This window comes from Lucilia sericata, unplaced genomic scaffold (assembly GCF_015586225.1).
Source record: "Lucilia sericata isolate MDLA Ls3-8-SP2 unplaced genomic scaffold, ASM1558622v1 Contig000023F_arrow, whole genome shotgun sequence".
Classification (NCBI taxonomy): Eukaryota; Metazoa; Arthropoda; class Insecta; order Diptera; family Calliphoridae; genus Lucilia; species Lucilia sericata.
Window position 1 is genome coordinate 1,127,675 of NW_023994061.1, and position 25,555 is coordinate 1,153,229.

Consider the following 25,555-nt stretch of genomic DNA (forward strand, 5'->3'; position numbering starts at 1 on the left):
CAGTTTTCTGTAGCTATTGCCTGAAGCTAAAGTTTGCATGACTAAAAGCCTTTTAAAACAAACTAAAGTTCTAATTTAACTATTAAAAGTAAACATATTATGTACCTAAACTGTCACAAATAGCCAACAAAAGAATGGATATCCGGTTTAAAAATAGCTGGGATATCAATAATATGTTTAAGCTTTTTTATGCAATAAGCTTTTTAGGTTAGGTTAGGTTAGGTTGATAGGAGGATGTATACTACATCAAATCCGAAGAAATACACCTAGGCCACTATCGGGCCTGTTGTGCGCTCCAATTCAAAAAAAAAAAAAAAAAAAAAAAAAAAAAAAAATTGTTTACTGAATGTTCAGAAACTCAGTTTCCTGGACGTAATTCCTAAGAATCTTCCAATCGGTGTTGGTTAAGAATGTTATTTCCGGAATAACATCACTTCCAAGATACTTGGATCTAACTTCGACGAATGCCTGACAATGGCAAAGAAAGTGCTCCAGAGTTTCACTGTCCTCTCCACATGCTCTACATTCGTCTGAATTCGCACGTCCAATTTTGTATAGATGTGCTCGTAATCCTGTGTGTCCACTGAGAATACGTACCATCATACTAACCTCAGACTTGCTCATTTTGAGAAGATTTCTCGTCTTGCTCTCATCAGGGTCACCCCATAGAATCTTTGTGGTTCTACCCACCGTTTCATTATTCCAAGAGGCCTTATGGGATTCTCTCATCCATATTTTTAATTCAGCTTTTGTTGCGTCGAATGGTTTTGCGTTTGTCAGGTTAACTACATCGAGCTCCCTTCCCTTTAAAGCTATTACATTCGCCCTTTCGTTGCCGATTACTCCCGAGTGGCCTGGTACCCATATGATGTGAACCTTACCTCTGGGAGAGTATTCAGTTAGAGCTTTCTTACAATCCAATACGGTCTTAGATTTAATTCTATCACCTGATATCGCACAAATTGCCTTCTGGCTGTCGGTAAATATATTAAGCCCTGTGGGCGCCATATTTATTCTAATCCAATTTACACATTCCGTTATCGCTCGTACTTCTGCCTGGAAGCTTGTGTTATGATTAGGTAAACGGTGGTATATTTCTGTTTCTGGGTCTTCAATATAGAACCCCAGACCCACTTTGTCCCCTAATTTAGAGCCATCCGTGTAGCAACGGATTCCTACTGGTATTTGCTCTAATGTTCCGCTTGACCAAGACATTCTATCTGGGATTAGCGTTTCAAAGTTTCCGACATATTCAGTGTCTGGTATGCGATCAGGCACGTCCGATGAATGTGTATAACCTTCCAATGTGTCCAGTATACATTGATGACGTGTCCTATAACCGTTTTTGGCCAGTTCGCCTAAAGTAAAGAGCCGTTCGGCTGTAAGCGCCGCCTCATATCTTATATATGTTTCAATGGGTGGAATATCTAGCAACGTTTCCAGAGCCTTGGTTGAAGTAGTACACATAGCACCACTTATACCCAAGCAGCATGTACGCTGAACTCCTTGTAGTAGTTTGATATTACACTTTTTGTCCAAAGCAGTCCACCAGATTATTGAAGCATAAGCTAGAATTGGTCTAATTACACTTTTATAAAGCCAATTTGTCATAGTAGGACTAAGACCCCATTTCATGCCTATGGTTCTCCTACATATCGCCCAGCACCGATGTGCCTTGTTGATCCTATCCTCTATGTGGTGTCTCCATTTTAATTTCCGGTCAAGTATTACACCTAAGTACTTAACTTTGTCTGTCACCGGTATCTTCTTGCCCAAGAAGCAAGGTTCAGTATATGTAGAAATTTTTGTCTTTCTTGTGAAAAGACAGATTTCCGTCTTCGCCGGGTTAACATTGAGGCCTCTCGGTTGAGCCCAGCTCAAGGCCGTATTCAGAGCCTCCTCAGCTCTTCTACACAAGTAATTTGGATCCTTTCCCTTTAAAAGTATTACGACATCGTCTGCATAGCAGACAGGTCTAAGTCCTTTCTCGGTTAGGGTCCTTAGGAGGCTATTAATCGTGGTAACCCAGAGTAAAGGTGACAAAATGCCACCCTGTGGTATACCGCGAAATACCTTTTTCCTGATAGTTATATCGTACATCTCGCAGCTTATCCATCTGTTCCTTAGCATGTAGTTGATCCAGTTACGGAGCACCCGGTCAACATAAAACTGGTCTAGGGATTGGATAAGGGTATCAGTGTGCACGTTATTGAAAGCGCCTTCGATGTCAATGCATACTGCCAGTGTATACAGTTTGCTATCGAAAGATTCACCTATGTAGTGGACAACTTCATTTAAAGCGGTTTCCACCGATCGTCCCTTTACATAAGCATGCTGCTTATATTTAAGGTCATTGTATGGTATGCTGCTTTTAACCATGCTATCGACTATCCGTTCCAAGGTTTTAAGTAGGAAGGACGTAAGACTTATCGGTCGATAGGACTTAGGTGTCGCATAGCTAGGTTTCCCTGGTTTGGGTATAAATATTACCCTTGCATCCTGCCATTTAACTGGGGTATATGTCAATTTTAAGCATGCAGTGAATATCTGTGACAGATGTACGGAAACCAGTCCCGCCTCCATCTGCAAAAGTGCCGGGAAAATTCCATCCGGCCCTGCAGCTTTATAGGGAGCAAAGCTCTTGATTGCCCCTTTCACCATGTCAGTTGTAATTACTATTTCCGTGTTACCCTCCCCTTCCTCCAATATCGGTTCATCTATGTTATTCGATATACCGGGTGGGAAATGAGAATCCATTAGGAGTTTCATTGTCTCCTCCATATCCTCAAGCCTCCTGCCCGTGTCATCGATCATAGATTCCGGTTGGACATGAGTTTTGGATAGGAATTTTTTTATCTTCGATACGTCATTTACGCTATCTACCTGTTCACAGAAAAGTTTCCAGGAGTCTCGTTTGGCTTTTCGAACGATTTTCTTATATTCACCAAGTTTATTACGATACTCATCCCAGTATACTGCGGTCTTTTTACGCCGTGCCCGGTTAAATAGTTTGCGAAGAGTCTTCCCAAGGTTCCGGATCTCCCCAGTTACCCAGGGTTTTTCCTGGGCAGATCTCCGCTCTCGCAGAGGGCAGCTGTCCTCGAACGATTCAACCAGGGCACTTGTGAACGTTTCCACTTTGGCATCTATATCCTCTTTATTTCGACATTGAAAAGTGTCCTGACCTAAACGGTTCTTTAGTAAGGTCCCGAACATTGTCCAATTAGTTTTAGACTTATTCCGAAACTTTATCGGCTTTGGTGGTGGCCTTAGTATTTTGAATCTTATGTACCGATGATCAGAAAAGGAGTGCTCGTCCGAAACTCTCCAATCCTGAATTTCGTTTATAAGCTCTTCTGAACATATAGTTATATCTAATACTTCTTCTCTGATTCTATTGACGAAGGTAGCTTTATTACCTAAGTTCAATGTTATCAAGTCTTTAGTATTAAAGAAATCCATGAGGGCTTGTCCCCTGCGATTGGTGTTTGTACTACCCCAAGCTACATGATGCGAGTTGGCATCACAACCTATTACAATTTTCTTATTTTTCCTTTGTGCCTCTTCAACCAGTTTCATCAGATCCGACGTTGGTGGTAGTGTCGGAGAATCGAAAGGCAGGTAAATAGATGCAAGGAATATGTTGCCACGACCTTGCTTCAGCACCGTTGCATCCGATGTTGATAATCCTGTTGAGAGGAGAAAACATAAGTTCTTGTGACATAAGATACATGTTCTCGGGCGAGATCCTGTATCAGCGTAGAAAAGTTGGAAATTTACGTGATTTAATCCAGAAACCTTGTTGCGAATCGTCCAAGGTTCCTGGATTAAAGCTATATGTATTTTACCTGTGTTGATTTTAGCCATCAGAGCGTTGGTAGCTGTCTCGCTCCGATGGAGGTTTATTTGGATAACCTCAATCATGGTCATCCATTAAACTGTCTTCCAGCGAGTTGGTGGTCACCTCCTCGCTCTTTGGATTTGACTCCTCCGGATAGCCTGAAGTGGCTATTAATGCAGTGAGTACTGTTGATGGCACTGCGGTGTCCTTATCAGGCATAGGAATAGCAATATTCTTAATAGACACATTCCCAATTCTGGAGAGCATTGCTGTTCTGTCTTCTGGCGGGTGAGTGATTTCCTCCTCGCTTTTAGGATTTGACTCCTCAACATTGCTAGTACTTGCTAATGATGCTTTGGGTACTGTCTTAGGTGTTTTAGTGTCCTTGTCGGGGCCGGTTTTGACAGCCCTTTCAATCGGCGCCTTCCCAATTTTGGAAAGGGCAACTACACTTTCTTCTGGCGAGTTAATGGTAAATTCCTCGATTTTAGGATTTGACTCCTCAACGTTATCAGTAGTGGATACTGATGCTGTGGTCTTAGGTCTTTTAGTATCCTTTTCGAGGCTTGTTGTAACAGCCCTTCCAATCGGCACCTTCCCAATTTTGAATATGACAGATTTAGAGGCGAAGTAAGCTCTACCTTTATTCTTGGCAAGACTAGCCATGGATTTCTCGTCGATACCTATTACAAATAAAGTTCCCTCAGGTTCTTCTTTCCTGTAAAAGACATCCCATTTTTCCACGGCCAGCTCAGCATTTTGACCTCCAAGAATTTCCAGTATACGTTCATTAGCCAGTTTACTGCCCCATCCTTTTATGTAGACAGTGGACTTTAGGAGCACCGGAAGCTCGCTCTTCTTTGCCAGTCCCAGCCTAGCGCCGTCCCAGGGAGGAGGGATACTTTCCACCAAGTTCTTTAGGGTGCTAACACATTGGTGAGATGCCAACCTCATCAACATCACGCCCATGCTGAACTCGCAGCTCTCGCTCTCTATTGGTTGTTTGCCCTTCGAAGCGATTGCATGGTCCACTATCTTATTGTTGACCAGGTCTTCTATTTTACTCTGTTGGTCTATTGGAATTTTGCCTGTCGGATTACCGGCATCGTAAACTGCATAGCAGAGATCGTCCCGGTGCCTACTTCTGGCAACTGTGGCGTAAGATGGCGGCTCTTTTCCTTTTCCTCCGTCTAGCTTCTCCTTCCTCGTTTTTCGGGGCTTCTTTTGAGATTCCCTTACCTTCGAGGTTGATTTCGCCGACGTGTTCGTCTTCGGAATATCTGGCTTGGCGTTGTCACCCTTACTCGCAGGATTCTCAATTGAGATTCCTTTGAGTGAAGTATGGCTTGGCTTCGACTGTGTATTAGAAGACGGGGAGCTCTTTTTCTTCTTAGGTTTATTCTCAGTTGTCAACTCCTCGGGAGACCTGATCCTTTTTGCCTCAGATCTTGTGAGAGAGTTCGATTTTTTCTTTGGAGTGTCGTGGGATTGACTAACTATGATTTCCTGAAGCATCTTTTTCAACTTCCTCCTCTGTGCTCCAGAAAGTCTTTTCTTAGTAATAGGTAGTTTAGCTATGCTATCACTCACCTCTTTCACCATTTGCTCTACTTCATCCTTTTTGGGATTTGCTATAATGGTATTATTTTTATTATCATCTGAGGATTCAGAGTCGGAACCCTCACCTATATTTAAAGGCTGAGGTAGCTTAGAGCTCTCTCCGAGTACATCCTTCTCTTTCACCCCTATATTTTTGCCAGCGGCATGCTGTACACTTGACGCATTGTCCGCCACGGAGGCCAAGGTACCCACCTCCGTAGTAGTATTCTGCTCACGATTGCAGGATGACGACGACACGTGACTCGCGAGTAGATCAACACTTGCCGCCGGTACTGGGTTATTTAGGCCCTGCACCGTAACTTTTATCTTTTTATTTTTATTTTCCATATTTGTTTTTTTTTTTTTCCAGTTTTTTGGTCCGCGGGGAATATAATATTCCCAGGTGGTGGACAATCTGCCCTCCCTCAGCTTAAGTGAAATTAAAGCTGGGAGAGGACAGATGGTCCATCACCACCCCCTATCCGCCACCCGGGGACGCGCTCGGTAGGAAAAATCTGGAAAACTCCCCCGAGAATAAGCTTTTTAAATATTAAAAAAACTTTCAACCAGTTTATTTAAATAGCTTTTGTGCTTTTACTAAAAAAAATGTGAGTTCTTTATAACAAATTTTCAGATTTTTAGAATAAATATTGAGCTTTTTATAGTAAAGGTATTAAGACAAAGCTTTAGAGTTTTTTTATTGAGCATTTTATAGAAAACATTTAAAGTTTTGTATATGGAAGCTTTTAAGCTTTGTATATAAAAGTTTTTAAGCTTTGTATTTACAACCTTTGAAGCTTTGTATATAAAGTTTTTAAGCTTTGTATATAAAAGCTTGTAAGCTTTGTTAATAAAAGATATTAAGCTTTATATCAATAATAAAGCTTTTGAGCTTTGTATATAAAGCTTTTAAGCTTTATATAAATAATAAAGCTTTTGAGCTTTGTAATAAAGCTTTTAAGCTTTGTATATAAAGCTTTTAAGCTTCGTATATAAAACTCTTAAGCTTGGTATATAAAAGCTTTTAAGCTTTGTATATAAAACTCTTAAGCTTGGTATATAAAAGCTTTTTGTATAAAAGATTTTGAGATTTTTATAGAAAAGTTTTTTTTTGGAATCCTTAGAGAAAAGCTTTTAATCTTTGAATGTAAAAGCTTTTAAGCTTTGCATATAAAGCTTTTAAATTTTGTATATACAGCTTTTAACCTTTGTATATAAAGCTTTTAAGCTTTATATATAAAGCATTTAAGCTTCATATATAATGCTTTTAAGCTTTGTATATAAAAGCTTTTAAGCCTTGTACATAAAAGCTTTTTACAGAACAGCTTTTTGCATAAAAAATTTTGAGCTTTTTATAGAAATACTTATGGTTGGGAATCCTTATAGAAAGCATTTTTATTATTAAACAAAGAATAATAAGAAGTTGGACTATGACATAGTTTTACAACAATAACATTTCCTTCTCTTCACAGACGAGTTCTGTGTAAATTCAACACACTTGTGAGAACTCAATTCTCTCACAATACTTCAAAACTTTTTCGCGAAAATACCGGGATAATAGGACTTGAATGACGTTTTTTCACAAACTTATAACTATTTTTTAATTTTTTACACAATTTTATCGCATTAAACAATCCGAAATATTTTTATTTTTCACAAACTAAAAAAATATTTTTTTAATTTTTTTGACAATTAATTTTTGTGTGTTGAAATTAAAATTGACAAAACAAAGTTGTATATTTTGGTATTGAAAATTAAAAAATTATTTAAAATAAACTTATTTTTTTGCAAAAAAAGAGATTTTAAGTCCGAAAAATATATTTATTAAATGTTTACTGATTAGATGTGGGCAAAATAAATTAAAAAATCTGCGAATGTAGAAATTTAAATGTTATTTATTTTTCCTAAAATATTTATGTACGATTTTATGCAAGTATGTATGTTTGGAAAGTGTGGTGAAAGTGGTTGGAGCTCCAATACTAATACAAAAATTCTACCAATACATACTTAGAGTTAGGTACCGAATGACAACTCCTTTACGTACCAACTGACAAGCCCCAATTTCTTTATATTCTTTGTTATTAAACTTAAAAACTTAATATTGTTTCTAATACATAATGACTTATTCATGTCTTAAAAACTTCATTTAACTTTTTCATTTTTCCAATCCTCCAAACCTCTACTCTCTAAGATTCATGATCAAATCTAACTGCATATTTTAAAACAGTTTTATTTTATTTTTTGCACATTTTATATCACTGTAATCAATCTTCAACTTCCAGCAATTCAATTCTTAAAGCTGCTTTTTTATATTCTTTTTTTTGTATTTTATTGCCAAAATTCTATGTTCAATGCTACTAAATAAAAAAATCTTAAAGATATCAAACACGCAGACTATATATACTAAAGTTTAACTTAACACAGTTAGACTCAAACATTCAAATTAGATTTTATGATACAAACGCATCATTAATATTTTATTTTATAACTTAAAAACATGAAATATAAAAATTAAAATGAAAAAGGAATTAAGCTTAATACAACAACAACGAAAAATAAATCATTTCAAAATTTTAAAAAATAAAATAAATGCAAAATTGACACGAATAACAAAACTTTAAGCACAATAAACTTTAATAAAGCTTAAAGCGGAAGTTAAGGAAGGTTTTTTTGGTTTCACAAAACTGTTGAAACTATTTGGCAAAAAATGATGTCAACTCTGGTAAACAATAAATTAAAATGTTACTTTTTGTCTTAAAGATTTGCCACATAAATCTTTAAATTGATTTATAACTAATTATAAACATGTTTATATTGCTGGGCTAAGTGATTGAAAGATAGACTGAATGAGTGACTGACTGAATAGCTGCAGTTTGACTCTAATGCAAACCGCACAATTAAATAGGGAATTCTTGTGTGTAAACAAAATAACATACCAAAGCTACAAAATACATTTATTACATGTGGTTTTTTTAAACTTTTTTTTTACTGGACACCAAATAACAATTATTTGTCCTTTTGCCTAGAAAATTGCTTAAACCACAGACCAAAAACGAAGGAATACAAATAACAACAACAGCAACAACAAACTTAACAATTTCAGTTAATAATGATGTTGCTGTTGTTTGTACATGATCATGATGCTTATATGTTCAAGCATGCCAATGATATTGAAATGATCAGCTACCACGAGTGTATAGTCGAAGAAGAAGCTCAATTATCAAATTACATTTAAAGAAGGATGATTGTTAACATGCAAATTCTTGCCCACAAATCACTGGCAAGTGTCAGTATGAATAACTTGACTTGACAGGTCTAGGAATCAACAAACAACTACTGGTATTTTACTATTTACCATACCCTTTTGCTTTCAGTTTAAATTTAAATTCTTGTGTTGGTTACAAAAGGGTCCAGGCTTAGATTCGATGTTTTTTTCTGTATAAAATTATAATGTTGTTAAACAATGAAAAGGTTTAATTTATTATAAAATTTATTGAATTAAATGTGAAAATTTAATTGAATAAAAATATAAGTTATTAAATTGTAGATAAAAACCTATGATTGTGTTTAATATTTTAATAATTTCTTTAAGCCATTTAAAGCTTATTTGGCCAAGACCACTGACGCCTGTCGAAGGTAATCATGTTGTAAAAGTGTACAAAAGGCAAAATATTGTTGAAATAATTTAATAATGTGTAGGTTTTATTTTGATAATAATAAAAAATGAAAGAAATTATTTCATCATGTTTCATTACTTTGTTGAAACAAATTACACAGGGCAACAAAATCACTTTAAAGCTCAGTTTTATAAGATTTGTTTATTTTTATAAGTAAACTTTAGTTTGTTCTTTATGTAAAGAAAAGTTTAGTCATTTGATATTTTAAAAGAGAGTTTAAGATTTTTATAGATTTTTAAGCCTTTTTGTAGCCCTGTGTTTATTTAAATTTATGTTAGATAAAAAGACATCAGATATTTTTTTTCGTTCATTGTAATTAAAACATTTAAGTGGGTGTCATATAAATATATTTTCTAACTCATAAAGATATTTATGATCATTTTTAATTTAATTTTACTTATTTTTGTTCGAAAAAAATATTACTTAAACCATTCAATGGTTTAGTTATTTATTTATTTACTTACTTTTATTTTAATAAAGAAACCCACACTCTTATATTTATGAGTAAGTAGAGGTGTTACACATGTATTGAAAACTAAAAGAAGGTCAAACCACAAGACTGAAATACAATTAATACGTTGAAAAATAATACATATAAATAAATAAACAAAAACAACAAACAATTGTAACGAATTTGTATTTAAACTATAAGAAAACAAACTGGTAAGACCAAACGTAATGTCAAAAAAAACCATAAACTCCAACATAAGCAAAATCTGTTGGTATGACTAATTGTATGCCAAAAGAAACTAATTTAACAGCAAGAGAAATTTTGATTGATTTAAAGAGATTTTTTGGGGGGCTAAACAATTTCTTTTTGAAAGTTTTAAAAATATAAAACAAAAGACTTAAGACACGAACATTAACAAACATGTCATGTCTAGAAAAAAGTAAGAAAAGAAAGAAATTTTGTTAAAAAACAAACAGAACATGGACTTTTTAAAAACAAATTTCAATTTTAATTATGAAATTAAAAGGTTGCCCACTTTAGTTTCTTTTTATTGAAGTAACTGCATATGTTTACATTCATTTTTTCCATTTTTTAGTATTAAAATGTAATAAAACTTGTTGAGCCCGAGTGGGCTTTAATATTTGTTTAAAGAAACTTACAAAAAAAAAACTGGTTTGAAAGGCAAATATACAAAAATTGTTTAATGAAAAAGAGAAGGCTTGGTTTTACATATTAATTTCAATAAATAAAATTAATTGAAAGAAAGGCAATTAAAACGGATTTTCAAAAGACCGTTAACAACCACCAAAGATCATAAATAATAATAATACAACAACTAATCAAAAAAGAATATTAAAGTTCAATAAAAAGCTGCTTAATTTTAATTAAAATAACACTTTGGCAAACAAAATAAATACGTTTGTTTTCTTTCAACTTTTAATCATTTTAAACTCTAAACAAGTTTTTTTCAATGCCGTTTTTTTTTTTTTTTTGTTATAAATAAAATCATTAATTTATTTATTTCTTGTTTTTGTGAATTACGAAAATTTTGCCACCAAAACTCTTGTTTTTTCAATTTGTTTTTAAAATAAACATGACATAAGTTTCGGTTTTCTTTGGCATGAATATAATATAAACCTCCCCAATTTGGTTTTTAACATTTTTTTCCTATTTTGTTTATTGTGGCTTAGTAGTGGGCGCTTTTTTTAAATGTGTGTTTTACAAATATTTGCTTTTTGCACTCACTTTGAAGTTTACAAACTTTTTAAATGCCATTTGGTGCTAGATGGCTGGTGTTGGTGGTGGTGACGTTGTTGGCTTGTTACCAAAATGCTTACAAGTTCGATAAATTATTTTAAAAAAAAGCAGTTTATACAATCTAACCGTTTGATGCCCTATTAAAATAATTATATTTAACAGTTGACATGACAGGCAGAAAAAAAATGGAATTATTACAAAAAAAATCAACAATATTATGGTCACTGTAAATCTTACATATGATCACAGCAATCAAAATATTATTAGTCACAATTATTAGATCTAATATATACTTGTTTGCAATAAACACGCAGCCATTTTGAACATAAAGTAAACATAATATGGTTATAACAACTAAAAATATATATTTTTTCGAATTCATTTAAGAAAAGTTGTTATAAAGCATAATGAATATGACCCATATTATTCAACAACTTTTAACAAAAGTTTATAGAACAAATTTTAAATGAAAATTTGATTTATAAACCTTAGATAAAAGTTTATGAATAAGACCAATAGGGCCTTATTCATAACAATTTATCAAAGGTTTATAAGACAATTTTTCATACAAAATTTGTTCTATAAACCTTTGATAAGTTGTTATGAATAATACCCTATATCTTTAGTAGGTGTAGGGTACCCTCCTACAGCAAAACAAACAAAAAAATAATAGATAAATCTCTAAATCATGCAGCAGTATTTTGAAAGTTTGTTGTAAATTGTTTTGTTTTTTCAAATACGTTAAGTATTTGTTTGGTTTTGGTCTCACGTTTTTTTTCGCCTTCTTTTTTTCAATATGACTTAGCTAAAGCATTTGTAGTTTACTATTTTTTTTACAAACAAACTACTGCTATTTGTCTATGCAGTTAATATTAGCAGCAGCAGCAGCGGCGGCAAAAGGTAGATTGTTATTGTAAAACTACCGTTAATTGGCCAGTTTTGTTGTTGTTGTTGTTACTTTTTATGCACCTAACAAAAGCATAAACTGCAGCTAAGTGTGCACTAAAGAAAAAACTTAGAAATAAAAAACCGTGGCCAATTAAATGAAAACAAAAATTTCCGTGTTTTTTCCTTAAACTATTAAATCAACACCATTTAGGCAAAACTTGTTAAAAATATGAAAAAAAAACTAGCTTGGTTCTTATTTCTCTTTAAGTGAATGAGTCATTAGTTGTGGTATTTTGTTAAAGAATGGCAAAAAGTTAGCTGAGATATTTATTTGTTATGTTTTGTTTTTTTTCGTTAACAAATACTTACAATGTAGTGCAAATTGTTTACTGTCAAAAAGACAAGTTTGAGTCTTGAATCTTTTGTTTTTAAACACACAACTTTAAATTGAGATATGTGAGGCAAATTGTTTTAATGGTTGGTGTTCTTTCTACTAATGGAAGGGTCTATTGGTCTCAATTCGATATTATGTTAGGTCTTCGCTTGGTATATTATTTGAATATGTTTCTTAATATTTTAATTTACACAAGTTTGTGTCTTGAGTCTTTTATTTTTTCTTTCAATATTTTTGATTACTAATATAACGATTGTAGATTCTTTGACTACATATGTATACATAAGTATATGTATAGTCAATTCCATTTTTAATATCTTTAAATTTAGACAAGTTTGTGTCTTGAGTCTTTTGTTTTTATTATAAATAACTTCTAATAGAGATTGCTTTAAAGGCAAATTGATAAAGTATTTTGAATTTAGTTCTTTATGCTTTAATATATTTGGCTACAGCAAAGTTGTCCACAGTATGAGAAAAATTTCTATAGAAAAGTTGTCCATAATATGAGAAACTTTTCTACAGAAAATTTGTCCCTAATCTTAGCAACTTATGTATAGAAAAGTCCTCCATAATGTAAGAAACTTTTCTACAGAAAACTTCTCCACAATCTGAGTAAATTTTCTATAGAAAAGTTGTGCACAAGTTGATCAACTTTTATTACAGAAATTTTGGCACAAATCATTGAAATTTTTCGATAAAGAAACACATAAATTCTCTTCGAAAAAGTTCACAAAATACAAATTTTGTTTGTTTACAAACAAGTAGTCTACTGGACTATTGATCTCTATACTTCTGTTGATATTTCATATTATTTTCATATCAAGCTCTTTATAATGTTTCAAAGATATCTGAAGAAGTTTCTTCGATTTCTATAATAGCGAAAATGAAATAAATCGGATGCAATTGCATATAATGAATTTAAAACTTTAAATTATAATTGCTTTAAGCATAACATAGCTTTTTTCTACTTCACAAAACCTCCCATTCATTGATTTATCTTTAAAACAATAGATTTAGCTTTAAAAAAGATGAATTGATTGATATTCTTAGAAAAAACAACTCAACTATACCAAACAATGGCAGCAGTAAACAAACAAATAAAAGTCACATTATAAAAACAAAAGACTCAAGCAACAAACTTGAATAACTAAAAAACCCTTTTTAAATAAAATTTTAGAAACTTTTTTCTATCTAAAGAACAATTTACTGACCACCATGTTTTTCTACTCGAAAAGAAAATCAAAACAAAACAAAGAAAAATCTCAACTATTTTCAGTGATTTTCTTTTCAAAACAAAAGCCAAGAGACCAAAGAAAATGAAGAAAAATAAGCAGACAGAAACAAAACGAAACCTCCGGTGAACTTTGAGGAAAAATAAAAGAAAAAAAAACGGAAAAAATAGTTAAGATAGATCCATCAACAATCACACTGAGACCAAAGACAAAAAAAAATACCTTTAAATAACTACCATCAGCAATGAAAGCAACAAAAACAATAATAATAACAACAACATTAAAAGGAAAGAAAATAGCAACAACAAACAATCTCATGAGGTTTAGCTGATTTTATTTCAATGTTATTTTTGTTATTGTTGCTGTATTTGAAAAAAGTCAATAAACTGCAATTTTTACAACGTGCTGTTTCTGTATTTTTTTTTCTCTACTTTTTGCTGCCTCTTCTTTAAATTGTTGCTTCATCTACTGCTGCTGCTTCTTCTTTAACTTCTTGTAGCTGGCTTTAAGGTAGAAAAAAATAACACAACATGTGGCAGCAGTTTAGAAATACAACTATCAAAGTGGTTTTTGTACGTTAATAATATTGTGCCGAAGTAAACGTGGTAGTTGTCTAAAATGAGTAGAAAAGAAAAGAATATAAAAAAATATCTATGTCTAAGAGTTCTGTGTTTTTTTTAAGTTAAGATTCATGTTTTTCATTTGCTATTATTACTTTTTTCTTTTTCCTTAAAAACAATATAAAAAAATATCTTATTGTTGTTGATATATTATTAATGATGTTGACGAAGATGATGATGTTGCTTTAGATTGTTTTCACTATTGTGCTTTATAATAATCATGTTACTGTTTAGTTTAAGAAAAAAATTCTTTTTACAAAATTCTGCTAGAATATTGAATTCTATATTTGTAAAATATAGATGGAAAAATTATCATCAGTATAGTAGTAGTTTTATAAAGCAACTGAACATTATTTGAAAATTATACTTGTTACTTTTAACATGATTTTTTCTATTATAATTACAATGTGGTTTGATTCTTTTTTACTCGATTCCATAATACCAACACTTAGACAACAAATAACTTCTACTTGTTTCAGCTTAATAAACAAAAGGTTTCTTGTTGTTTTCTAATCTTCGCATTGTTGTTATTCTATAAAAAAAAACAGCTAAATTTTCAAAAAAGAAATCTCACAATTTTATGCTGGTTTTACAAACTAGAACTGAAAATTGTTTATAACACACCACAACTGCTGTATTACAAGTCTCGTGTGTTTGGTTTTTTTCAGTTTTTTTGTTTTAGACAATTGTAAAGTTTTTTTTTCACTATTATTAACAATAATGATAATGATGATGGTGGTATAAAAGGTTTAATGTTATTTTTAGTTAACCTGCTGTTTTTTGTGTTTTTCGTTAACTTGTGTGAAAATGTTAAATAACTATTTATTATTTATATATGTATAGCTAGGAAAATAATTGATAATGTGAACTTGACATTAGAATATATTAAAGAATGTTGAATAATGACGAGAGTGTTTAATCATTTTAAATTCATATAAAATGGGAGTTTATTATATGTTTGATAAACAAAAGACTTAAGCAACAAACTTAAACATTTTTTCTATTTTCGACCTTAACACGAAACATGCATACTTCTAAAATAAATAGACTATTTCAGTTTCGACTGACTTTAAGAAAATTTCTCTACAATTTAACCAAAAAAATCAAAGCATTTTTTAAGTTATTTACAATCTGAGAATCTTTTCACAAATGTTGTCTTCAATCTGAGCAACTTTTCTATAGAAAATTTGTCTACTATCTGAGCAACTTTTCTATAGAAAACTTTTCTATTATCTAAATAAAATCTTAACAACTTTCCTATAGAAAAATTCTAAAATTCTAAAGAAAATTGTTTACAGCCTGAGTAACTTTTCTATAGAATACTTGGCACAGTCTGAGTAACTATTCCATAGAAAACTTGTCTACAGCCTGAGCAACTTTTCTATAGAAAACTTGTCTACAGTCTGAGTAAATTTTTCATGGAAAACTTGTCTACAGTCTAAGCAACTTTCCTATAGAAAACTTGTCTAAAGTCCGAGCAACTTTTTATAGAAAACTTGTCTAAAGTCTGTACAACTTTTCTATAGAAAACTTATCTACAATCTGAGAAATTTTTATATAGAAACGTTTTCTACAACTTGTGCAAGTTTTTTATAGAATACATATCTACAATCTGAGCAACTGTTATATGGAAAACTTGTTTACAATCTAAAAGACTTTTCTAAAGAAAATTGTCTACTGTCTGAGTAACTTTTCTATAAAAAACTTGACTACAGTCGGAGTAACTATTCCATAGAAAACTTGTCTACAGCCTGAGCAACTTTTCTATAGAAAACTTGTCTACAGTATAAGCAACTTTTCTATAGAAAACTTATCTATAATCTGGGAAATTTTTATATAGAAAAGTTGAGTAAATTTTTCATAGAAAACTTGTCTACAGTCTGAACAACTTTCCTATAGAAAACTCGTCTACAGTCTAAGCAACTTTCCTATAGAAAACTTGTCTAAAGTCCGAGCAACTTTTCTACAGAAAACTTATCTACAACCTGAGTAACTTTTATATAGAAAACTAGTCTACAATCTAAGAAACTTTTATATAGAAAATTGTCTACAGCCTGAGTAACTTTTCTATAGAAAAGTTCTGTACAATCTGTGAAACGTTTCTGTAGAGAACTCATCTACAATCTGAGAAAAAATTTTCTATAGTCTAGGTAACTTTTCTATGGAAAAGTTATCTACAATCTGAGCAACTTTTCTATAGAAAACTTTTTTCAATTTGAATAACTTTTCTACAGGAAACTTGTCTACTATGAGCAACTTTTCTATAGAAAACTTGTCTACTATCTGAGCAACTTTTCCATGGAATAGTTGTCTATAATCTAAGCAACTTTCTGAGAAACTCATTAAATTCTCAACAACGCAATATTTTTGTAAAAGTTGTTCATAGGCTAGCAAAAGTACCCTTCATCTGGGCATCTTTTTTCTCGAAAAGTTCTTCATAATCTGGGCAAGTACTCCAAAGAAAAATTTCTATAAAATTTTGTTGAAAACAACGGGTAAAATTCTTAACAGAAATGTTTACTATTTAAACCTAGCAAGTTTTGAATTTAGAGTTCTTTTCTATGTAAATTTAAATGAAGATATTTATTATTAATACTCAATCTACTTTAATCATCTTTAAAAATATCACCCAATTTAGAAATTTTAATCAAAACATTATCATTTAAAAAAACTATAACATACCAATGAAATTCAGCAATAAAAGTAAAATTTTATCTTGGATATTTCTCATCTGCCTTTGCAACATAAATTTTTGCTCCATGTAAATCAATATCATTAATGTTTGCAAACCAAACTACAAGCAGAAAAATCCAAGGAGGCAAACATAACAAAGAAATTGATCTTATTTTTAGCAATATAAACTGAGAAACCAAAACCCCCACTACATGTTAAAATTGTACAATCAAGTAATAAAATACAAATGACACGCTGTGGCTCTTAACTGCATGATAATGTCGCAAATATAATAAAATGCAAGGTGTTAATTATCGATAAAAATAGCCTTAAGGGACCCAAACTAGATGAAAAGGAAATAAATTTTGAAAAAACAGGCAAAAAGATGGTTGCAGAGCATTCAGCATAAATTAAAATTAAGTTTTTTCTTAATAGTTTTTTAATCCAATTAAAAGTCAATGTTAAATCATTCAATGAAACCAATATTTTTTTTGTGTTGCTTGCTATTTTAGTTTTTATGTTGTTTTTCGTTGTTTTCTTTTTTTAAATTTGAAATAAAAATCCAAGGAATTTTGTTTTATTGAGGCAATAAGTTGTTGCTAAATGTTGCCCGTAGTGGCAGTTTGTTGTTTTTTTGTGTCATTTTATTTAAATTATAGTTGGACTATATGTTAACAATTTATAGACTGTTGCTATCAATTGTATGTATGAATGCTTTAATAGTAGTAGTAGTAGTAGTCATATGCAACTGTAAGTATTTTTAGTCTAGAGTATTTCTTTTTGTGATTTTTTTTTTATATAGACAGGTCCATAGGGACCTGGGCAATCATTTTTATTTCCAAAGAATAATCAAGCAACGACGACCACCTTGTTTGTTTATATGTATTATTTCATGTCTGATTTGTTGTTGTATTTTGTTTAAACATATCATACTATTTTAACAACAACAGCAATAACAACAAACAAATATTGTTTATATAGTTTCATGTCCAGTAGATGATGTTATATTGGTTTTATAGCATCTTGTTTGCAAGAAAATTTTTGTATTACTGCGGGTTTTCATTTCATTTATAAAGCAATTTATTTATTTAGTGGTAGTTTCATTCATGTTAAAAGTCATCGTCAACATAAACAAACATATGCATGAACAAAATACAGAGACGGACAAGAGACTGCCGTCATGACGTTATATGACTGAAGTATTGTTGTAAATAAGATTACTATGTGTTTTTATGTAAAATATAGAAGCTTAACAAAAAGGATGATTATAACACGTATAGTTACACTTTGTTGTACATAAATAAACTAAATAATATATTTATTTGAATGCTTGTAAATAAGTTCATATTTTTAAGTTTATTGTGTGTAAACAGAAAATATTTTCTGATTCTAAAAATTTTTACTTAAGAAAATATATTCAAAAGGTTAAAAATTCTATAAGAAAAAGGTTTTCTTTAAAATATTTCATTTATAGAAAATTTTTCAACATTTTTGAAAAAAAAAATGCTTTTTTTTTAAAACAAATATTCCAAGTTGCTCTGATTTTGGAGGACTTTTCCGTAAGAAAGTTGCTCTAATTATAGTTAACTTCTGCATAAATATGTTGCTCAGTCTGGACACTCATGAGTGATACACTAGAGTTGACCCTACGCCGCCAACAGGCAGGCCTTTGGCCAAATAGGTATTGTGCGGACCATATTAATAGCCTCCGGATAATAATAGAACAGTCTATCGAATGGAATTCTCCGCTCTTTCTTATGTTCGTAGGTTTTGAACGCGCATTCGATACCATTAATCGCGAAGCTATTTGGAAATGTCTCCAGAACATTGGGATACCTGATAGACTAATAGCGATAATACGGTACCTGTACCGCGATGCACTTTGACTAGTTCACTTCAGAGGCAAGGAAAGTGAACTATTTGAAATGGAAAACGGAGTAAGACAAGGTTGTGTTCTGCCCCAATGCTCTTCCTCCTAGTACTAGACTCTGTCATCACAAAAATTAATGGTGAAGCGAGGGATGGCTTACAATGGAAAATTAATGGTCAACTTCACGATTTGGATTACGCAGATGACATATGGCTGCTGTCACATACGATCTCTGGAATACAATTGAAAATCAGTAAACTGTAAGCAAACGCATTGGCAGTAGGTTTGAAAATCAACATCAGAAAAACTAAGATCATGCAGATATCAACAAACATCACAACACCAGTAAAGCTTAATGACAACACCGAATTTTTCTATCTGGGCAGCATTATTAGCAAAGATGGAGGAGTCGATTTCGATGTTCAACACCAGTGTTAAATCCGTACTACTGTACGGGTGCGAGACATGGAAAGTAAGCAGTTCTATAACAAAGAAGCTACAAGTGTTCGTAGACAAATGCCTGAGGCGCATAATGGCGATATTCTGGCCAAGACGTATACGTAACAATGATCTGCTCTCTATCTGTAACGAGGACCCAATTGACGTTGAAGTCCAGCCAAGAAAATGGCGCTGGATTGGCCACATCCTCAGAAGAGAAAACTCAGATATTGCTAAAGAGAGCCTTCAATGGAACCTGCAAGGCTCGAGACGCTATCGCTTCACTACCCCATACCCATCCCAGTCAGATAAAAAACAATTTAAAGAAATTTTCACTAACGTGGACAACTTTTCTATAGAAAAGTTGCTTAGATTGTACACAACTTATCAATAGAAAAGTTTCTATATGAAATTCAATTAAAAACTTTCTTAGTTTTTTAACAGTTTTTCAATTAAAAACTTCATCAGAATTGGGCAATAATTATTCGAAAGAAACGTTTGTACATTTATAATTTGTAAATTTTTTCTCTAAAGTTTAATAAACTTTTTTTTACCATAATTGAATTATTAAATAACCAAAGCACTTAAAATAAATGTTTATAACATCAAGTTAATGTCTATGTAAATAAAGACATAAATTTCCTTTTAAAGGATATGTAAATTATGATTACAATTACCTACCAAAAGCTAAAATAAACAAATTACTATGATACTTTTTTTGCATAAACCATTAAAATAAACATATTCACATTTTAAATCAGTTATAAGTTTTGAGGCTAAAAGAAAATATATATAAAAAAAAAGTTAAAACCAAATGAGTCATAGATCTATTATAAGCGCGCTTATGCATAAATTTGTTTATTTTGTTTGTGTCATTTAAGCCATTAAACCATTCACGCCAATGGAGTCCATGTAAGGAGTTTGTTAACATTTCTTAACGTTTTACATAATAGTTGGTTAAATTGATTTTAATTCAATCAATGCACAAATAATTGTTGAAAAATTGTTTATGGTTAAAAAAAAAGTTTAAAGTATGAAGAGGGGAACAGACAACCATACTACATACATATTTTTTACACATTTATAAATATAAATAAATGCAACAGTCATAGCAAAAGTCATAAATAATAATGAAAAAGAAATAAGCTAAACATAATAAACCTAGAAAAAAAGAAAGAAAAATAATTATTGTGGTTAAAAAAAGAATAACAATTTCTTATTCTTTTGTTTTTGGATCTCTTTGTAAATACTCTTACCATGCTTAATTTTATTAATGTATATGTATGAAACAGTATGTAGTTGTTACTTATGGATTTCCGGCGGAAAAACCAAGAAGTTACCAAGAACAAAACATTATTTTACAATTGTCTTCTTTTTTTATTTTTCATACCTTTTGTTATGCATTTTACATAATATATACAAATTAGAATTATTAACAACAACCCTGGCGACAGTTTAGAATAACAAACCTTATACCACAAGACAAGTTAATGATTTCATTTTTGGCCTTTTTTTTTTGTTAAGCATGTTTAATTTAATATTCCGAAAGAAAGAATTATTATATAAACACATATTAAGTACTTTTTGGTTAAAAGAATGCTAAAGTGAATATTTACATAACATGTATGTATGTATGTATATACTTCCGTTATAAGCTAAATATTTCTTTTCATATTTCTTTACACAAATTGCTAAATAAAAAATTCATATAAAAAAAGACAAAAACCTTCTTCTACTACTTTGTGGTAGCTTAGCATGATTGATGATCTTATGCAAAGTAAATGTGTGGGTCTTTGTAGAAAGAAAAGTGGCAAGAACATGTGTGTGGTTTCATTATTTCATTCCTTAGAATTTAACATTTCTATAATAATAAGTAATTATATAAAGTTCTGTCTTTTTTTTCTTACCTTCAAAGTCTTTATTATTCCTTTTGCCGCTAGTGTTCCTAAAGAAAAACTTTATATCCCAGGTTACTCATGTGTAACTATGGTTATATAAGTAACTATAAGCATAAATTATGTTTTAGGAATTTCATTTTTTTTTTTCAACATAAAACAAAATACTTTGAATTAAAATTTAAGTTTATAAACATTATTAGTAAGAATGTATTATTAACTTATAATTAAATTAATGAACATGTAACACTCTTCACACAGTTATTCCCAACACAGTTAATATAAAATTATAGATAGGTAATAGTCCAAGAAATTATGTTAATTATTGGCAAGCTGTAAGAGAAAAATTTTAATTATTTTAAATTGTTAAATTTTTAACAGTCAAAAAAACAAAAGATTTAAGAAACGAACTTGTTCAATTTTGTGAAATTTGTAGTTAGTTTGCACAACATTTTTATAGAAAATTTAGTATTAGATAGGACAACCTATCTATAGACAATGTTCTTAAACTCTAAACAAACAATATTGCTATAGAAAAGTTTTTCAAATTATATAGAATTTTCTCTAGAAAAGTCTCTCAGATTGTAGAGAATTCTTATATAGAAAAACTTTTTTCAGATTGTCTATAACTTTACTATAGAAATGTTGATAAGATTATCGACTACTTCTCTATAGATTATTCGGTAAAATTACGGACACGTGTGTCATAAAAAAAAGTTGCTCGGTGTGTTGACAACTTTTCTATATAAAAATTTATTATTTTATTGAGATATTGTCAACTATAGAGAAGTACCTACTATGGATGACTGGCTGAAGTTACGAAACAATTTCTCATAAAAAAGTTGCTCGGTTTGTTGACAACTTTTCTATATACATATAACCGTTGCTTAGGCTATTGGAATGTTATCTATAGAAAAGTAGCTTAGACTGTTGACAATTTCTATATAGAAATGTTGCTTAAACTGTTAAAAACTTTTCTATATAAAAGTTGCTTAAACAGTTGAGCCATTTTCTATAAAAAAAATACATAAACTATTGACAACTTTATAGTAATAAAGTGACTGAAATTACGGAGAGCTTTTCTATATAAAAGTTGCTTAGTCTATTATAATATTGTCAATCGAAAAGTTGCTCAGTTTGTTGGTAAGTTGCTTAGACTGTTAACAATTTTCCTATAGAAATGTAGCATAGAATATTACAACTTTTGTGTAGAACAGTTGCTTACAGTTGCTATTTTTTGTTGAAAAGTTGTTTTCATTGTTGACAACAATAGAAAAGTTGCTCAAAATGTTAACAACTTTTCTATGGAAAATTTATTTCGACTTGATTGTTAACAACCTTTTTATAACTGATGACAACTTTTCTATAGAAATTGTAGACAACTTTTATATAGAAGCAGTTCTTAAATTATTGATTACTTTCCTATATAAAAGATGCTTCCATAAGTTGCTCAGATTCGTTAACAACTTAGCAACAACTTAGTTGCTTAGACTATTAAGAAATTTTCTATGGAAAAGTTGCATAGATTGTTGGCAAATTTTATATAGAAAATTTTTGAAAACTAAGGAAAATTTTTCCGCAAATAAGTTCCTCAAACTATTGACCACTTTTAAATAAAAAAGTTTCTTAGACCATTTACTATATGTTATAGAACAACTTTTCTTTAAAAATGTTGCTCAACTTGAATAGACTGTTGTCAAAATTTCTATAAAAATATTATTTAAACTTAAAGCATAGAAGCATTAAACACACGCAGTCAAATATTTGCCTAATCTGACTTTAAAATGTGGTTTAAATTTATAGTTTATTATCTGAACAGAGAAGGCCTTAAGTTATGTTTGGTAAAAGATAACTGCAACAATGTTGTTTATTCTTTAACATTAGTTATAAACCACAAAATATATCTTTATAAACAGCAAACTAATTGTTATTCTTTTTTTGTATCTTTACAGGTAAGAAAACCAGAGCAACTAAAAATCTAATCTACATAAATAAATTAAATGCATTTTAAAATTTATTAAAGAGGTAAGATGACATATTAAAAGAAACAAGAGTTATAGGACCACAATGAGCTCAAATTTTTAAGCAATGTAATTAAGTTTAAAAGACAAGAGGCAAACATAGAGATAATAGTTTAATAGTATTACATAGTCAGCTAAATTCGGCATATTTAATAAATATAAAACAAATCAAGTTTTAAAACACAATCTCATTTTTTTAATATCAATATGTTTAGTTTCAACCCTTAAGTAAGAAGACATATCTTAATTTTTTTTTTTTAAATTTTTAAACCCAATGATTGTACTTTATCTTTACATGCCATTTAACAATCCATTTTGGTAAATGAACAAATACAAAATTAAAGTAAAAAAGACAAAAAGAGAACAAATAAAAGATTTTCTTGAACAAAAAGATTTTTGTTCGTACATTTTGTAGTTTTTAAGCCCTTGACTTAAAGATAAATATAACCGCCTCTGCTTAAATAAATAGTACGAGTATGAATGTGTTTTATTTCAGTTTTTTTTTTTGTGTGTCTTTGCATTAAAACATTAACAGCATTTAAATTGAACCTTTAATTTTTCTAGGTTTTTTTTAGTTCGATTTTATTTTCATCTTCTTTGTAAAAATATCACAAGATCAAAGGAATTTTTCAAGTTGTAAAGCGACATCAAGGCAATCAAATATATACATACATTTAAACAAACAAATAAAACAAACACTAGACTATTTACAGACAAATACAAGGGACAGACAAAACAGACGGAAGGACGGACGGACAGAGGGACGGACCTATAGACAATAACGTTTTCTCTAGGCTCTTTAAAATAACAACTTTTTCTGTGTTTTATTTCTTTAAAAATAAATGAAAAACGTATGAAAGCAAAAAAATGTTGTTAAATGATAAAGGATTTAGTAGTACTGAAATTTTGCTAATTGAGCTGAGGAAAACTGCGGAGTTTAATGAAAGAACCAACTACATATATACAACTGTTGCCAGCGTTGCAACAGCGTGCAATTGTTGACATTCAAAGAAGCGTTAAGTTAAAATTGTATGAGACTTGTAGTAAAACAAGGCAACATGCAGAGTTTTTTTTTTTTTGTAAGTTGGTTGGGGTATTGATAATGAGTTTTGATATTGTCACTGATATGGTGTATGGTTTAGTGTGGGATATCATCTGGTTTTAAGGCACTGCATACTAAAGGTTTTGATTAATGCTATATTACAAGAATTTAGATATTTAGCTTTAGTTGGGAATATGGGACAGAAATTGTAATTGGCACTCAGCTAATGAAATCAAGTTTTAAGAGACATTTTAAAAGACTTCGATAATAATAATGAAACACCTATCAAGGACTGAGATTTGGGAAATAAGTGTTTGATTTGGGAAGATACATAGATTAATTTAAAAAAAAAACAACAACTACAAAGACTTCAAGATAACTTTGGTATATTTAAATCTGGAGTTTGGTCTTCCTTGTTTTCCCCTAGACTATAGACTAGACTATAGACTAGACTATAGACTAGACTAGACTAGACAATAGACTAGACAATAGACTAGACTGTAGACTAGAGTATAGACTAGAGTATAGACTATACTATGGACTAGACTATAGACTAGACTATAGACTAGACTATAGACTAGACTATAGACTAGACTATAGACTAGACTATAGACTAGACTATAGACTAGACTATAGACTAGACTATAGACTAGACTATAGACTAGACTATAGACTAGACTATAGACTAGACTATAGACTAGACTATAGACTAGACTATAGACTAGACTATAGACTAGACTATAGACTAGACTATAGACTAGACTATAGACTAGACTATAGACTAGACTATAGACTAGACTATAGACTAGACTATAGACTAGACTATAGACTAGACTATAGACTAGACTATAGACTAGACTATAGACTAGACTATAGACTAGACTATAGACTAGACTATAGACTAGACTATAGACTAGACTATAGACTAGACTATAGACTAGACTATAGACTAGACTATAGACTAGACTATAGACTAGACTATAGACTAGACTATAGACTAGACTATAGACTAGACTATAGACTAGACTATAGACTAGACTATAGACTAGACTATAGACTAGACTATAGACTAGACTATAGACTAGACTATAGACTAGACTATAGACTAGGACTATAGACTAGACTATAGACTAGACTATAGACTAGACTATAGACTAGACTATAGACTAGACTATAGACTAGACTATAGACTAGACTATAGACTAGACTATAGACTAGGACTATAGACTAGACTATAGTACTAGACTATAGACTAGACTATAGACTAGACTATAGACTAGACTATAGACTAGACTATAGACTAGACTATAGACTAGACTATAGACTAGACTATAGACTAGACTATAGACTAGGACTATAGACTAGACATATGACTAGACTATAGACTAGGACTTATAGACTGACTATAGGACTAGACTATAGACTAGACTATAGACTCAGACATATAGACTAGACTATAGACTAGACTATAACAGACAATAGACTAGACTATAGAGACTAGACTACTATAGACCTAGACTATAGACTACTAGACTACTAGAGAACCAGACTATAGACTAGACTATAGGACTATAGACTAGTCTATAGTCTAGTCTATAGTCTAGTCTATGATTCAGTCTATAGTCTAGATACAGTCTAGACTATAGACTAGACATAT

The 25,555-nt window shown here is 31.0% G+C and overlaps 1 protein-coding gene across 1 annotated transcript in view; it reads left to right on the forward strand.

The window, feature by feature from the left end:
- LOC119609406 overlaps positions 1-25,555 on the forward strand; it is a 261,260-nt gene that overhangs the window by 93,903 nt on the left and 141,802 nt on the right. The window lies entirely within an intron of this gene.